The sequence below is a fragment of the Tympanuchus pallidicinctus genome, unplaced genomic scaffold, assembly GCF_026119805.1.
Source record: "Tympanuchus pallidicinctus isolate F22 unplaced genomic scaffold, pur_lepc_1.0 scaffold22, whole genome shotgun sequence".
In the NCBI taxonomy this organism is placed as follows: domain Eukaryota; kingdom Metazoa; phylum Chordata; class Aves; order Galliformes; family Phasianidae; genus Tympanuchus; species Tympanuchus pallidicinctus.
The window spans coordinates 36,149,595-36,165,833 of NW_026294739.1; the positions used below are offsets into that span (position 1 = coordinate 36,149,595).

The 16,239-nt window shown below is 42.8% G+C and overlaps 1 long non-coding RNA gene across 1 annotated transcript in view; it reads right to left on the reverse strand.

The window, feature by feature from the left end:
• The window catches only part of LOC128082011 (uncharacterized), a 47,663-nt gene extending 44,122 nt beyond the window's left edge, over positions 1-3,541 (reverse strand). Inside the window, exon 1 of the long non-coding RNA XR_008207498.1 lies at positions 2,648-3,541. This is a non-coding gene — a long non-coding RNA (uncharacterized LOC128082011). The remainder of the gene's footprint in view (positions 1-2,647) is intronic.
• Between the last annotated feature and the right edge of the window lie 12,698 nt (positions 3,542-16,239).

Sequence of the window (16,239 nt, forward strand, 5' to 3'; positions counted from 1 at the left end):
GCCATGGAAGAATACATATTATCATCAGAGTTTACCGTCTATTAAATTAGCCTGAATTTAATGCAGGCACTGCAATAATAAGACAGCTTACCTACTCAGCTAACATGAGAATGATACCAACAGAATTTCCTAGACAACGTGGACACATACAATATATTGTAGAGGCTGTTTCACAGTGAGGTCACCTAGAACTGAAGCCTGATGAACTAATTTTGCTAGGAGATTTCAGCGCTCTAGTTTACAGAGGACTGTGTCACATGAGAACATCTCCTGGGAAACTTGGCCTTAGGAAAGAGAATGTCAGTAGGTGAAGATTGCTAAAGCTGTGCAACTCAAGGCAACACGCTGACAGCATAAACTGTTAGTGAAGCATACTTGGAACAATCCATATTAGGGAAAAAAAAAAGACCTAAAAAGAGTATGGCGTTGGCATACCAACATTGGCTTTTGTCAACTTTTAACATGCCAGCACATACCATAAAGGTGGGCTAACTACTAATGAGTAGTTTTAGAAACACCCAGGGCACTGGTGTTAAGCACTATGACTGGGACAACAAGAAGACTTTTAAGAATGGCTCCAGAAAGTCAGCATGCAAAAATGAAAGAAAAAAAAAAAGGGGTAGGGGCTGGGGAGGGAACGGGAGTGGGGAGCAAAAATAAGCAAGCAAACACACACACACACACACCAGCTCATTTCAGCTGTTAGAGGACACTTTTAAAAGTCATAGCAAAAAAAAAAAAAAAAAAAAAAAAAAGAAAGAAAGAAATTAGAAAAACTGTAGGACATACCTTAGGAAAAAACAGTCTGACAGAATCAGTAGGGGATGCCTGTAACTAATGAGAAAATGCAGGCGAGCTAGAGAGGCAGATCAGGTCAGACATGCCAGATATGATGGAAGAACTGTATGATGTGACAGTGGAGGCCCTGGAGACAACAGACAAAGACAGAAAAAAAGCAGAGAAAGAGACACAGCTCAAGAGATGGTGCTGAGAGAGAAAAGAGCAGGTTTTCTTGCAGAGACAGGGAGGGGGAAAAAAATCTGAGGACCCGAGGAGAGCCAATATATAAGAACCCAAAACTGTTTGCCAAGCCTATTTACACTGATTTAATCATGCAGAGTTGACAGATCTCAAACTAGGAGCATAGTGGGGAGGGAACACTGAAGATAAGAACAGGCAAGAAGACGGACGGTAGATTGCTTAAGTTTTTGAAAGCACTTTTGCTAAAGCAGTTTTAAAGAAAGGTGGCCACCATATGCAGCAGAGATCTTGTGAAGGATGAAAGGAAGAAAGAGAGAAGCTACAGATCATGCTGATGCCAAACAGACAATGAACATGGAGAAAGCAGCCTCTTTCTAGGAAAAGCTAGAGAAAACACTAAACCCAAAAGAGAGGGATAAGAAAGGCCACCCAAGAATATGAGGAATCAAAGTACTAAAGAACAGCAGATTAGAGGACAGAAAAGAGACTGTAGATCAGTGGTCAGAAGCAGAGAAATCCTACTTTATAAACCTGAAGGGCAAACAGGCAATACAAGACCAGGTGAGAAAAAAAAAGAAAAGAAAAGAAAGAAAAACAAAGACTGTACTACAAGGAAATGAAAGTAGCGTTAAGATTGTTCACAAAAAATCTCCGCCAAGTGTTAGAATGGTAATTAATTATAGAGTTATTTAAAACAAAATTAAAACGTATTGGTAATCCAATACAGTTAGAAGGCTGATCAACATTATCATCAGGACAAGGAGAGCAATATTTGGTTGAATCTCTACCTATTTATTTACTTTTCAGTGGGGAAGCCCCAAACATTCAGCTTGTCCCCTCGGCTTCAAACACAGTTTTCCTCGTGGACAGAAAAGCATGCCAGCAGAAATCAATTTAAACAGCACCAAGACGTAGACTAGAATAGGGGATGCAGATAGCACTGCTTCTCACTGCACTTTTCAGTACCGAACACGGTTGTTTAACCAGCACTGGGACGACCGGGCACAGAGCAGCACTCCTTACCACACCGCCTCCGAACCAAGGCCGCCCGGCTCACTCCTCGCACCGCCCCCCGCAGCTGCACTCTGCCCCCTCTCCTCACCCAGCAGCCATCGCCGCCATCTTTCAGATCCCTCCTTGCCTTCACGTCTTTCCGTATGGCTGGGCTAGCTCATCTTAGTGGTCTCTTCCAATTTTAGCGATTCTCTGATCTCGTTCTAGTGGCAGCTTTCTTTTGCACACGCGATTATTTTCAACGCCTCGTCTTGCTAGGTGCTTTCCTACAAAACGTCTCTTCAAGAACGAGAACCGCTCGTTAAAATACGTATTATGCCAAAATCGTTCATCAAATCCTCATCTGTCGTGTGAAACCAACGTAAGGTACGAGAGGACCGAGCGTCCGCCATCCCGCAGCAGCCTCTCCTCAACGTGAGGGAAGGCGCGAGGCCGCAGTAACGGCCGTTTCCTCCGCCCGCCCTTCAGGCGCCACAGCCGCGCGGGCGGCCCCGCTGCCGCTGGGAGCTCTGTAGGGCACGAGCGCTCCGCCGGCGCGAGCCGCTTCTCGCCTCCCCCAGCCGCGGCTATGGCGACGCCCGGCGCCCCGAGGGAGCTGGCTACAGGGGCCCGCCGTGCCTTCCTGCCCACCGCTCCTCAGGCCCACGCTCACCTCCTCTGTCAGAGCCAGGCATGCCCCGTCCGCCCAGGGAGAGCCGCGTGCCGCCTTCAGACTCGGCTGTGCCCACGCAGGGCTGCCAGAGGAGAAGAGCGCAGCGATCGCTCACCTGGATGCCAGTCGCAGAGCATCGGGAAGCGAGCTGAGGAAATGACTCCACAGGCACCTGTATCCCACCCGGCACGGAGCCTCAGGCTTGGGGGCCAGCAGCCTGTCACCCAGTAACCTTTCCTTTCGTGAGTTTGCCTTTGTCCCTTGGTTTCACATTTATTTCCCTCACGTGAAATGTCACACTTTCTATTAGTCTTAGCTCAGCATTAGAGCTCTATGGAATGCATTTTCCTTTCTGGACTTGTCCAACGTAAGCTGCTATTCTTCAGATCTCTTTTCCTTCCTCTGATCATTAAAAAGAAAACATCACAAGTAACCTAATATTTTTTGATCCATCCAAATCCTTAAAAGCTGTGGTAAATCCTCACATCATGGAAGAGGGTGAGAATTAGACCTCGAGTACCTCAAGAAATCAGATGTATGATTACATCCTTTGCAGTGCTGTGCTCCACATAAGCCTGTCAGGTCTGCATGCACTACTTCTGCCGACTTCAGTGGGAATTGCACATAGGAAACTAACAGAATAATCAGGCCCTGAAAATTTAAGCTTGTGTCCCCAAGCATAGCTACTGCATTTTTAACTGATTCAGCGTGAGATGCATCTGTGACCCTAGAGCAAAAGCAACAGCTGGGAGTATGTGCTGGCACCCAGAAAGCTAGTGCTGTCTTTCCACATGGGATACACACAGTCTGCAACCTGCCCTGCTCGTATTTAAAAAGCAAACTTAGATATAATATAAAGGAAGTGTGTTTCTGTTACCATGACATCGAGCAAGAAAATAAACATTTCTCTCCCTAGAAGATGCAATAAAAGGTAACAGAGCATTTTAGCCAGTCCAATGGCAGAAGTTAGAGCCATCATAGCAGAGTACAGAAGACAAATGAAAAGATTGGTTTTAATAGCTTGAAACGAAAGGAAAGTATTGAAATATTTTGCATACAGAAAAAGAGGAAAACTCTGGATACGTTTTTTTTTCTAACCATTAGGGAAGCACTACTTTTCATCTTTTATTTTTGAAAAGCTGCTTTTTTGTTGTTGTTGTTGTTTGTTTGTTTATTTTTTTTTTATTTTTTTAATTATTATTATTTTTTTTGCCAGAATTCTCTAACTAAAGGATGAAATTAGCTGTAAAACTCATTAGGTACTTCCTACAAATCTCTCAAGCAGACAGTAGATTATTCAAAAAAAAACCCCAAAAAAAAAACAGAAAAAAAACCCACAAAACAAACAAACAAACAAAAAACCCAAACAAATTAAACAGGAAAAAACAATTCAAATTAAAGCAAAGGGAGTTTATTCATTATCAATAAGATCTTTTTTTCCTGAAAAAGATATGTATCCAAGTATTTCATACCTGGTATTGGTTCATTTTCCCAGTTTCTCAAATTCAATTTGATTAGACACTCAGGAAAGTAAGATGTTTTGCAGATAATCTAATCAGAAATCAGATATTTAAAAGTAAACACACAATTAGTATTATACAATCACACAGAAGTTGGCGAAAATAAAATACAACTAATTATCACAAGAAGAGACAAAATAATAAAAGTAATTCAGATGCACACTGTAAATGAAGTTTCCAGGATTCATACATCATGGTCTCTTTTGTTAAAGCAGATGAGGTAGTCATTGATTTGATATTCAAATTCCAGTCTTTATTTCTTTTCTTTAAGACCTCTTTGTAACACCTGGTCAGATAACTTCCAGAGATAATTCTGTAGAAATCAATATAGGAGTTACACTGAGTTCTGAGCTCAAAAACGTTGCTGAATTTACATATCTCTCTCCTCTGGACAGCAAAGAAGCCCTAATTCAATTTGTGTAACTTTGATGATCTGACCTTGCACTGGCACATTACTCAAATCATATAGGAAATCCAATTTTATATTATTTCAACTTTGGTCTGAAATAACTTGTCTTTCAAAAAAATATGTGAGAAGTTCTTTCTTTCAGTAGGGTACACCAGTAGAATTCATATACTTACATGTTCATTGTGTCTGAGTGCTTCTTTGCCCTCATTTTACAAAATAGCAAACCTGCCTAGTGCATACAGAAGTCTCACACATTATTTTCTGCAAGTCTGTTTCCAGCTCAATTCTAGGAAGTAAAAAATCTTGACCACCCAACTCAATATTAATTGTTTATTTTGTAAAGTTGTCCATTTTAGAGCTGAATTAGTGAAATGCAACTTAACCAGAGGCTCGGACTGGGCTGCCATTTTGACATTCTCATCAGGGAAATGATGCTGTAAACACCCATACTTGATTCACATGCATGGTCTCTTGGTTGCCTACAGTAATGCCCATCTGTTCCGATGGCATTATGCCCACTCAAGTTGCTCAAGGGAATACATGCTGGGCAGTGATTGGCTTAGGTAAGTATTTTTCAAACTGGGTCGGTGTCGACCTCCTTTTGGGAAGGCCCAAGGGGAAAAGAAAACAAAAAGAATTTTCATTTTTTATTTTAATGGATTATTTTCATTTAACATTCAGCAAAAACACCACCGTCTATAAAACATTCAGTAGATTGTTTTACTGATTTCTTGGTACCCATGACCCCAGCAAGGAAAAATAAATTAAACTGTATTCTCATTTTTTAAATAAATGAGTTCAACCTGTTATAAAGTCACAGCCCATGTAACATTAAGACCACCTCATTTACAGAAAAGAAACCTGTCTCAGCAGGCATTATCACATTCTGACAATTGAACTGATTTATTTTTTGTTGGTGAACATTGGTCAACACTCGAATGTCTGAATTCGTGGGTATTCGTGACTAGAGTTCTGTGGGGAGAGCACTGGGCAATATTGTGTCCCAAATATTAGTCAGATCAAATATCCGTTTGATATTACCATACAACAACATAATTCCAAGATAAAAGCCAAGCACGCACACAGATACAGATGCTCGATGTGCAGTATCACTAAAGGATTATTGGAATAATTTTCAAATATAGCCTTTCACTTCCCCAAAGCCAAAGAACTTTAGCAAAGTGCATTGCACAGTGAAGTCATTGTCTGCAACACTGCTTTTTCAAACAAAAGGGGGGGCACGCGCCTCTTTCTCCCTGCAAATAAACCATGTTTTCTTTCTTTTTTTATTTTAATAGAAAGCTACCATTATTATGAAAAGAAAAAAAAAAAAAAAAAAAGATGAAAATAACCCCACTCCTTTTCATTTGGGAGACAAAAGCCTTTCAGTGCTGCGTCCATGCGCTCAGACTACTATTTTGACACTGTGTCAAGATGCTCCCGCTCTGCTCCAGGTCTCAGATCACAGTTGGAGAGTCTTGATACAGTGTTGAATCAGTAGTGTCAGCAAGTCTCAGAGCAGAGTCAAAGAGCTCAATGTAGCCTCAGAGCAGGTACAGTCAAGAGAGACCTTTCCCCTAAAGTGAAGCAGGGAGAGGGCTGGGGGCAGGAGGGTATTCTGATTTTCTTAATTGTTTGTTTTAATGCGTTTTGACCCAGCTGCACCAGACTCATAATTTTAATTACTAGTCCTTCTTGCACAGAGGTATCAGAACTAGCTCTCTCCCAGCCCTGAAGAGCTGCTAAAAACCAGCATGGAATAATGTTAATATTTTCTTGAAAGAGCAAAAGCAAGCCTAGGCAGAGTGACTGAGGAACTGCACTTTGTCTGAGCAGCTGGCACTGCAGCTAACAAGGCAAACTTTGGCAGCACCACGTTCTGCTGCACCTCCCTGGAGAAAACCCTGAGGAGTCTGTGCCCTGGGACCCTGCTTACCTGCTGGTGTGTGACCTAAGCCCAGTAGGCAGCATCAGTGGATCTGTGGTGTACTCCTTTGTGCCTGCTTCCAACACCTGCAGGTCACGGCCCCGGGGCCCCAGCACCGACAGGAACCTTTCGCAGTTTCACCAGGGCCACAGTTTGCCTTGAAGCAGAGCAGAGTGACACATCTGCTCTTATAGCACAGCAATGCTGTGCACAGTCAGCACAGCGCAAGCGCTGTGGTCGTGCCAACACTTGGTGAGGTGGTCAGCAAGGATCTCACACAGTACTGCACACTGACAGGGTGAGGACAGGGACACGTGGACAGGCACTGTCTTGAGGTGGAAGTCTAGAGATACAGCAGTGGGAATCTTGATGCAATGAGGGACATCAGTTTGGTAAGGAGGCTGAAGAGGCCTGCTAGATTATAAGACAATTTTGTAGAGAAATACTAATGAAAATAAAATCAAAGTACATTAAGGACTGAATATGAGAACTGCTCCTGGGCACGGATGCCATGACTTCAAGCAGTGCTGCCAGAATACCCATCTCTGGGAGGACTGAGGTGTGTGTAACAGCAGCAGCCTGCAAGGGACTGAATGCCAAGCACATCCCGTTGGGTTTTGGGCAAGAAGGATGTCAGTGCCTAAGAAGACATTTGAGGAATGAGAAACAATCAGGGTTTCAAACAAAAAATAACCCCTCTTAAGAGGCAAGATTAGAAAACCTAAATAGGTCAAAGTCATTTTTTCTGTAGCTTCACATCCGAATATGTAATCCAGTCTTTTTTTTTCATGCTAACACCAGGGGGAAAAGAGATCAATGTACACAATTTAGGTTAAATGACCTAAATGACCACTGCATGGCGGGATGCATGCCTCCTGTTCACAGTTGAAATTTATCTCCGATGTAAATGCAGTGGTTTCACCAGACTTTTAGCAAGGATACATTTACTTATTCCTGTGGTCAATCATCTCCTCAGTAACTCATTGCTTATGCAGATGCAAGCCACCCACACACAAAGACATTTTTAATTTCTCATTAATTACTTCTTCCTCCTAATTATTGTGCTACTTATGTAATATATTATTAAGGCTGTTGAAATATGCAAATAACAAAAAACAAAAACTCAGAAACAAAAAATACTCAAGATTGCAGGCATTAACACAATTCTAAATCCATGGGTGTCAAATTCTGCTTTTGAAAGCTGTGTAACAAAAAGTACAGACTGTGAGTTGGGTGAGAAACAGCAAAATGAGAGCAGGGCACAGGGACATATCTCCCTATAGAAAGCTGAGGCCCAGCCAATGTCTGCTGAGCTCTCTAAGATTCTTGGAGATATTAAGTTAGAAAGTGTTTCTGTTTAAAACAAACAAAACTCACTGGCTTTTTGGGTGACTTTCTTGCAGGCACTTTCCCAGCTAGCAGAAGATGAGGCTTTCCTTTCTCACGGGCTGCAGAGGAGCACCCTGACTTGCCACAGCCATTTGCCTGCACTCATCACAAGATCTGCCCCACCGCTCTCCCAAGTGTTTCTGGAGGTGAGAAATTAAAAACTGTACAACCCAGGTGCAAATTAAGACCTGTACTGGTAGAAGCCTGGTGGAAATCTCAGAACAGAATGAATTATGTATTTGAACACTTAAGATTTCCTTGCCTTCATTGCAGCATGGGGTCTGAACTCTGCTTTCTTCCCTGCACTTTATTACATGGTTAGAAGTCCCGCAGTAGGAAACTTGCGGTTTGAATTTTGAAGCACCTATAGTGTCATACTTTTTATTTTAATATTTGTCACCAACAGTGCCGACAGATAAAAAGTGCTGGCTCCCCACAGCATGAGATGTGGGATTTTCAATAGAGCTACACAATTGCTTTTGCTAAGTGCTTGCCGGGCTCACAATGCCAAATCCCTCAAATTGCTGCGTTCAGGCCACTTTGTGGTGCTGTATGTACCAAGGCAAGTGGTATTTAAAAAGTTGGTTGCTTACAGGAGAGACATATGCCTAAACAGCTGAACTATTTTTCCCATGCTAAGCACTTGTCCGAAGATACTGTTACAACTCAATTCAATAATGTTATTACTTAACAAATGGTCAGAACTTTTTATGTCACTATCAAGTTATGTTATGTATTGAATAGAGTTTTAGTAAGAAAATCTGTTAACCCAGCTCCAAGTTTTCTCACGAAGGAAGTCCCAGAAACACAGTATTTATATACATCATCATAGTATTTATATATTACCACTTGATCTAGCTTTTCAGTCTTTTATTTGTTTTCAACCTTAATTTATAGGAACGTCACTGTTCATATGCCAGCCTCATATCAGTGTTATGGTGTAAATTATTTAATGTGTGCAGTAATGCTAAAACATGTAATGGTGTAACCTGAGGTATCAGGGGAGACTTTTGTATCTCCTGTCTTATTCACAGGTCAATTAAGAAACTGATTAAGCCCAAAAAGTCTGTGATGATAATTGTTGGAAATAGACTGGGATGATAATTGGTTTAATGACTGCTAAAGGAGTCACTGGGATGTGTGTCTCTCAAGGAGCCTGAATGGCACTTAAAGAGGTAGACTCATCCTGGGTGTTGGTTGTTGACTTTAATGGTATTACTCCAAAATCTGATATGGATCGCTTGCAAAATATTGCAGATGAGACAAATAATTTTAAAAAGAAATCTCCGCTAAGCTTTGGTGTCTCTCTTGAACTGCCATATTCAGTAACTCCTCCAGTACAAATTCTGCCTTTACAACTTGAAGTAGCTCTATAAGGTAGGAATTCACTGAGGGTTTTATATTTTTATGCATTTTTTCTAGCATAGCAGGAAACAAATTCTATATAATAACTAGAAAATGTAGGCCGAGACCATCCTCTGCACAGGAAATTTCACTCAGAGGGTTGGACACCCAGTGAGGTCCTATTCACAGACTTCTCTTTGTATTTTTCTGTCTGGAGCCAAAGAAGGGGATTCATGCCAAAACCCTGCAGGATATGGAAATCTATCGCCTGTTCTGTGCTTCTACATGTCTTTCAAAGTGGCTTCTGATTTGGGGAGCCCTAAATTAAGAACCATGGGCTTGGGGTTTTTAGATTTTTTTTTTTTTTTTTTAATAAGTACTCAAAACCTGCAGCTTCAATTCAAATAGCAGTCAGAAACATTCAATACCTTTGAAAAACCCCTGACATTTCATTCCTCATGCTGAGGACCCAGAACAGCAAAAATTTAGACCAAAATGATTTCTCCAGGCTAGTCAGTATTAGAGAATGTTGCAGAAGTCAGAAAACCCTTGTTGCTGGTTCTCAGTCCACACACACTGCCAAGGCTTGGAAAGGCTATAAGGTTATAAATCTTTCAGTGAAAAACAATTCCTGCTTCATGCCATCAACATCACCTGAAGACATCTGCATAGCGCATCTCTAGAGGAGGCTCCCATTGCTAAACCTACGCTGAAGAATAAGGAGAAACTTGCATTCAGTTTGAAAGACATTAATGAGTCTCTCTTGGATACAAAATATTTGTTCAACACCCTTATGGGCAAAGCAACACACAGTTGAAAGGAAAGCTCTGGCAAAATACTATGCACCAATAGGTTTCAGAAAAGGGTCAACACGCAGCTCTGCAAAGGAGTCAGTTTTTCAGGTCCAGTTTGCAGTTCTGGTACTTTAACACATCCATTTGCCCTGAATATATAGTTTTCAGCACCTATTTCTGTTTGTTTCAGTGGGGTTTCATATGCTGTGGCAGTATTCCAGATTCTTCATTGCTGTCTTTTCTCATTTTGTTTTCTATTCTCAATAATATTTTCCAAAAGAAAAAGTTAAAAAAGAAAAAAAAAAAGTCTTTGAGTTCTCCTCTCCAGATTTCTCACACCAAAAATCTTTGTTTTTTTCCTCTTTCCCTAAGCTTGTTGCATCATTGAGCTAATGATCCACAGTCAAGCTATCCACTATCATTAAATTATCTAAGGCTCTGATCCTAGTGTGCCTTATAGATGTGAACATTTTACTCCTTGAAGTCAAGACAAACAGTTGTACACATATTTATAGTGCAATATGAAAGGTGCAAATTTCTGACAACACCCAGAAAGCAAAGAAGATTGGTCTATTGTTTGATGTAATGTATCTACAACTGGAATTACCCTGCAGAATGGATATGGGAAAGTTTGAAGGAAGAAAACACAGAAAAGGCATAAAGAAAGATTTAGAATTTAAAAAAAAAAAAATCTCATAATGGATGAGAAATTTACATGGCAAAAGGCTATCACTACAACTCTGGACTTACCTGGGAACTGAATCAGCCTGTGCAAACCTACAACAGCCAGGATGTGGCTTTTGCTCAGCAGAGAGCCTCATGGCACTCCTTTGCACTTGTCCCTCCCTATGCTTGCACTTCAGTGTGCTTTCGGCTTCAATGCTGAAACCACTGTGAAAGATGGGGAGATTTATTTAAACACAGCCGCTCCTGGCATTGTCAGAGATACTATCAGGCCAGTTAGGGAGAGAGAGGCAAAACTAAACAACTCATACAGTGCCTCCACTGGTCCTAGGAGGGATTGCCCACCTTATTCTTGTCGTTTGTCCACTTCTTTTTCACTACTTGTACATTAGACCTCATTCTGCTTTCAGTTTTCATTCTGCTTTCCAATCTTCCAGATTTTAATAGTTTAGCATTAAGGACATACACTGTAATTAAAGGTACCACCTATTTGCCAGGGATTGTGTGAGTCTTGATCATCTTCTAAGCCATGAGAACCCTCATGAAGAAGAATGTTTCTGGGTCCTACTTTGGTAGAAACTCTTGTAGTTTCACATTAGCAATCCACATTGTTTCTGCTACATAAAGCTAGTGGTAGAACCCAACCGTTTTTTAGTACCATTATGAAAACATTAATTGAACTCACTTCCAGAACTTCCCTCTCTGTGGCAGGGTTTCACCAAGATATGCTGTGAATAAACCAGAAAAGGTACAGTAGAACCCATACCTTTCACAAATAGCATGTGTATTTTATAGCTGTCATGCATAGAAGCCAATTTCTTGAGGAGTAGTGCCTATAAATTGCAACTGGAAGAGGATGCATTTATTTATTGCACTGACTTCAACTGGGGAAAAAATGTTCTGTCTCCCTCTCCTTTAAATTACAGAAGAGTCCAGCACCTCAGAGACACAGCTTTGGCACTCACAGTTTGGAGGCTTGTTTGCTCACTCATTTATTGCTGGAGAAGGATCATGCTAGGGGCCTCACTAACTCTTCCAGACACATGAAATGCAAGATTCAGATAAATAAACTAACATATTTTACATTTTAGTTCAAAGGAGGATTTAAGTCACTACTAAAAGATTTCAGGGCTAAAGATTTTTTTTTTTTGAAAGGCAGTGCCTCTTTCAGCAGAATTTCTCACCCATGGAGAAGATACCTGCAATCTTTTTGCTCCCCAGTCTGTTCTTCCTGAGGATATTGTCTGTGCTGAATATGGCTTTAAACAGCAGTTCTCACGTAGGAACATTAGGAGAAATTAAATATCAAAAACCAAAGTCCTTACATCCATCCATAATTCAGTTAAAACTCTGCATTTCCTTCCTGCACCGCCTTTGCTGGAACAAGTTGACACCATTGCACTTCACATATGGGAAAAAAAAGCGAAAATACTTTCATGACAGTTCTTTACCTAGGGCCTTTACAAAGGGCGTTTGACACCCTTACAGCCGTTCCAACTAGATAAAGGGGCATTTCTCACAGGGCAGCTTGCAAAATCCTCATGGACATGGCATAGAAATCCTAACAAATCAGGTAGGATCTGTGGGGTGAGCGATGGCCTCACTTGCAGCCTGCCCTGAGAGTCAGCCCAGCTCACTGCTGCATGGAAAAACCAACCCAGCCCCTCCTCCTCCCAAACAAAATAAAATGAAAGTTTTGTTTCACAATACAGAGAGCCCCAAGCAGTCTCTCAGCGTGGCTCACGGCCACGAGCGAGCACCGCCTCGTGCTTTGCTCACCCCGAGCAGCCGGAGGGCTTCTCCTCAGGGCCGCGGGCCAGGTCATCGGTGCCGCATGGCGCTGCGGCCGCCTGCCGCGGGGACGCAGATGGCCGGGGACAGCAGGAGGAGGGGACAGCAGGAGAGCAGCGGGGCGGCACGTCACCGGCTTGGGAGGCAGCGAGCAATGGGGACAGACAAAGCCGCCCGAGCCACGCGGTGCTGCAGACCTGCGTCCTTCACCGGGAGCTCCCGGCTGCAGGCCTGCTCCTTGCCCATACCCCGAGGAGGGACTGGACCCCTGCATGAGGCCCCTCTGCCCCAGCACCCACAGAACGCTTTTGTGCTTTTCCTAAGAAAAAGTACCCTGACACAGTCAAATTACGGCTCGTCATTAAGGCAGTGAAGACTGTTAGTAGTCTTGGGGGTGATGCAATCATTACCTCATCTTTCTCTTGGAACGCTCAATGTTGTTCCTTTGGATACTTCACCTACACAGGCAGTGTTTCTCCTTCACCCTTGTACCTCACCTGCTAAGCTTCAAGAAATACCAATTATTCACAGATAAATAGATAAAAGACAAGCAGTGGCTGCCGTTTGCCAGAAGGGTATCTTAAAGAGATGAGTATCATAGCAGTTTTATAGATACAAGTAAAAAACAAACAGCTTCGAGAGGCAAAAGGGGGAAGAAAAGAGACAAAGTGATGAGGAAAAAGCAATGCTGCCATCAGCTCTGATGTTCTCCTGTCCGAGACCCTCCTGGAGCAGCACAGTACAGGAGCTGCTCCAAACCCCCAGCGCTGCTCCAGCCTCAGACTCCTTGAGACCGTGCACATGAATTGTGCAGCAAATGTAGTTTCCTCTATTTGCAAGCTGCAAATGTAAGATTTCCATTGGACAAGAAGGAAATTGCACTCGCATGTTTGGGAGTGTTATAAAGGTGGCTCCCCAAAACAAAAATCTCTTGCACTTGCTGGGCAAAGAAGGAGGAGAAGGATGAGGAAAAAGATTTGGTTTGATCTGAAGAGTAAGGCTGTATATTTAGCATGAGATTCTGTGAGCACTGGAGCTACCTTCCTGCGGATGGATGAGGTCTGATGCCTTGAGACTACTGTGCAGCAAGGGAGGAACACCAGCTGAAGTCCAGCAACTGCTGCAGCTCCTTTCACACAGTTTTCTAGATCACGTGTGACTGTTGTTCTCCCATGTTTTCTTCCAAGATGGCACTTACGAAGTGTTCCTCTTGCTTTGGCTAAGTACTGTCAGAAAGCTGTAGGAATACAGTACCCACAAGACCACCACATCTTTCTCAAACACAGCTACAACTGGTGAGTTGTTCCGTGGTGGTTGAGAAGGAATTGCATAAACTCTCTACTTTAGGATGTGGGCCAAAATGTGAACACTGCTTACTCAGAGCAGGGAAAGAACCTTCACTGCCTGTGCCAGAGAGAGTGACTTTCACATTCTAAAGGCCCGATAAACACACACATCAGAAAATGGTCTGCTCTTAGACAGTGGGTTGGTCAGAGTGAGATGCACATTTGGGACACTGGGACACACAGATTCACTTCAGTGGAAACAGCTCCTAAGGGGTGATTTTCCAGTAACACCTGTGGTTAGCAGGAAGTTTGTTGAAAGGGCAGCCCTTTGCCTCTATCATGCCTCAGGTTTTCTGCTGCTTTCCCACCAGCTCCCTCCTCCACCACCCCAGGACTGAGGACTTGGAGGACTCAGGATGGGGTATTTTCTACTCAGGTGATTTTTCCTTCATATTTCCTCTGAGCTCAGTGGGCTGACCTTTCCCTGTCCTTCCAAAGATGCTCCAACATGAAATGACACATCACTCCCTCCCTCAGATGATTCCCAAACTTCTGTTATTACCCCTTCTTCTGGAAGCATAGACTAAAGCACTTGCTTTTCCAAAGCTCTGTAACACCTGACAAAAAGCTGTGATCCCTGTGGCAAAGGTGATCAACTCTGAACAGATCCAGTGTGAGAAAATCTTATTCTGCTTTTATGTTTGACTGGTCAACAGAAGTATCTACAGATGCATTGAAAACAAAATACAAATACACAACAGTGACTACGAAGGTGCTGAGATCAGTGCTTTTTGGATATGTGGGTACGCAGAGAAGCTAAGTGGAAAGATCACTCAACATACAACAGCTAGTATACTAGACTGCTGCAAATACAACTCTGCTATTAATCCATTTCTAATATGAATTTATATTTCAGGATTTCCCTCAGCTTTTAAAGTCTTAAATAAACTGTTCAACTTTTTACACATTTAAAACTTGTTTTCATTGCTACCAACATTTCACTGGTCCTAATGCCTCTCAGATCATAAAGAGACTCTTTGCTTAAAGTCCTAAATTGCCTCTTGCCTAAATTCTGCAACAAGAATTTCAGCAGTTCTGGTTTGCACTTACCTGTGAATCATTTGCACCACCTGGGCCTTGAACAGCTGGTCCCAGCCTGCGTCTGCAACACTGCTGCACAAAAGCCGATCTCCAGCACAGAAGCTGTGAGTTACATGGATAGGGAGGGAGAAGTTGTGGGATTACTGAGTCTCTCCATCACATTTTTGATGTGTTGTAGCTGTTGAAATACAGGTGCATTTGGATCCAATATATCTGACTGTTTTCCAAATGCCTTTTGTAGCACTTCTTGGCTGCTAAGAAAAAAGGGGAAAAACCTTAAATGTACTAGAAGCTGTGATATTATCTTTCTCCACCTGCACAGTTAGGATCTGTTTTCCCTAGGAGCTTTTAACTGATACAGGAACTATATACTACACTGGCAAAGCACTCCCTGGTGTGACTGCAGCTATGCCAGCAAAGCTGTGTTTTGTACCAGCACAGGGCTGTGCTACCCCCACTCCCAAGTGGGACACAATGGCACAGAAAAAGCAGCCACACAAGACCACCAAAGGCCCCACATTGCACTACAGAGCTGTGTAACCCCACCTAGGGAAGCTCAGCCCTCACAAAAAAGGGTCAGACAGCAATGCTGCACTCAGGCACAGGCTGAGAACATGCACCTCTGGGAGCTGCAGATGCCCAGTGCATCACAGATGCAGCTCTCTGGTAAAGCAGCAGAGCAGACAGCTCTCCTTCTGCTTCCTTGCAGCAGCATTCATCCCTACACCCACAATCTTCTTTAGCCCATTAAAAAGCAAGTATCAAAACAGCAGCATCCCTCACCACACAGCGTGCTGTAGTTATGATAATGACTTTTTATGTGGGCCTGGTTATATCCAAAAATCCCACAAACCAACCTCAGGAGATTCATGCTAAGTGTCCCCAGACTTAAAAAAAAAAAAAAAAATCCAAAAACAACATTTGTCCATTACTATTCAAACATCACCCAAGTACTGTAATACACAGAGCCCTTGCAAAAGAGGACTACAGCTCAGTTTTTTTCCAGCTTCACGGGTGCAGTCCAGCTCCTTTCTCTGGTCTCTCTTGTGCTGCCCAACAGTGAAGTTCTTATACTTCCACAGTCCCTCAGGCCTGAACTTTTTAATGCTAGGGTAGAAACTAAACTATTCCTCCCCTCTACCTCTGCCCTTCTTCATTTGTGAGCTGGGGAGGATTCCAGGCAGATGCAACATGCAGCATAGACACACACCAGCTAAGCACCACCAGGCTGAGCTCAAGCCCCAGCACACTGGCCCTATGCCCACCTTCCCAGTCAGGTGGAGAAAATTACACAGCTCAGAGTAGGATCCTCGCATGAGGGCATCTCCATCTGAGCACAGTGAATAT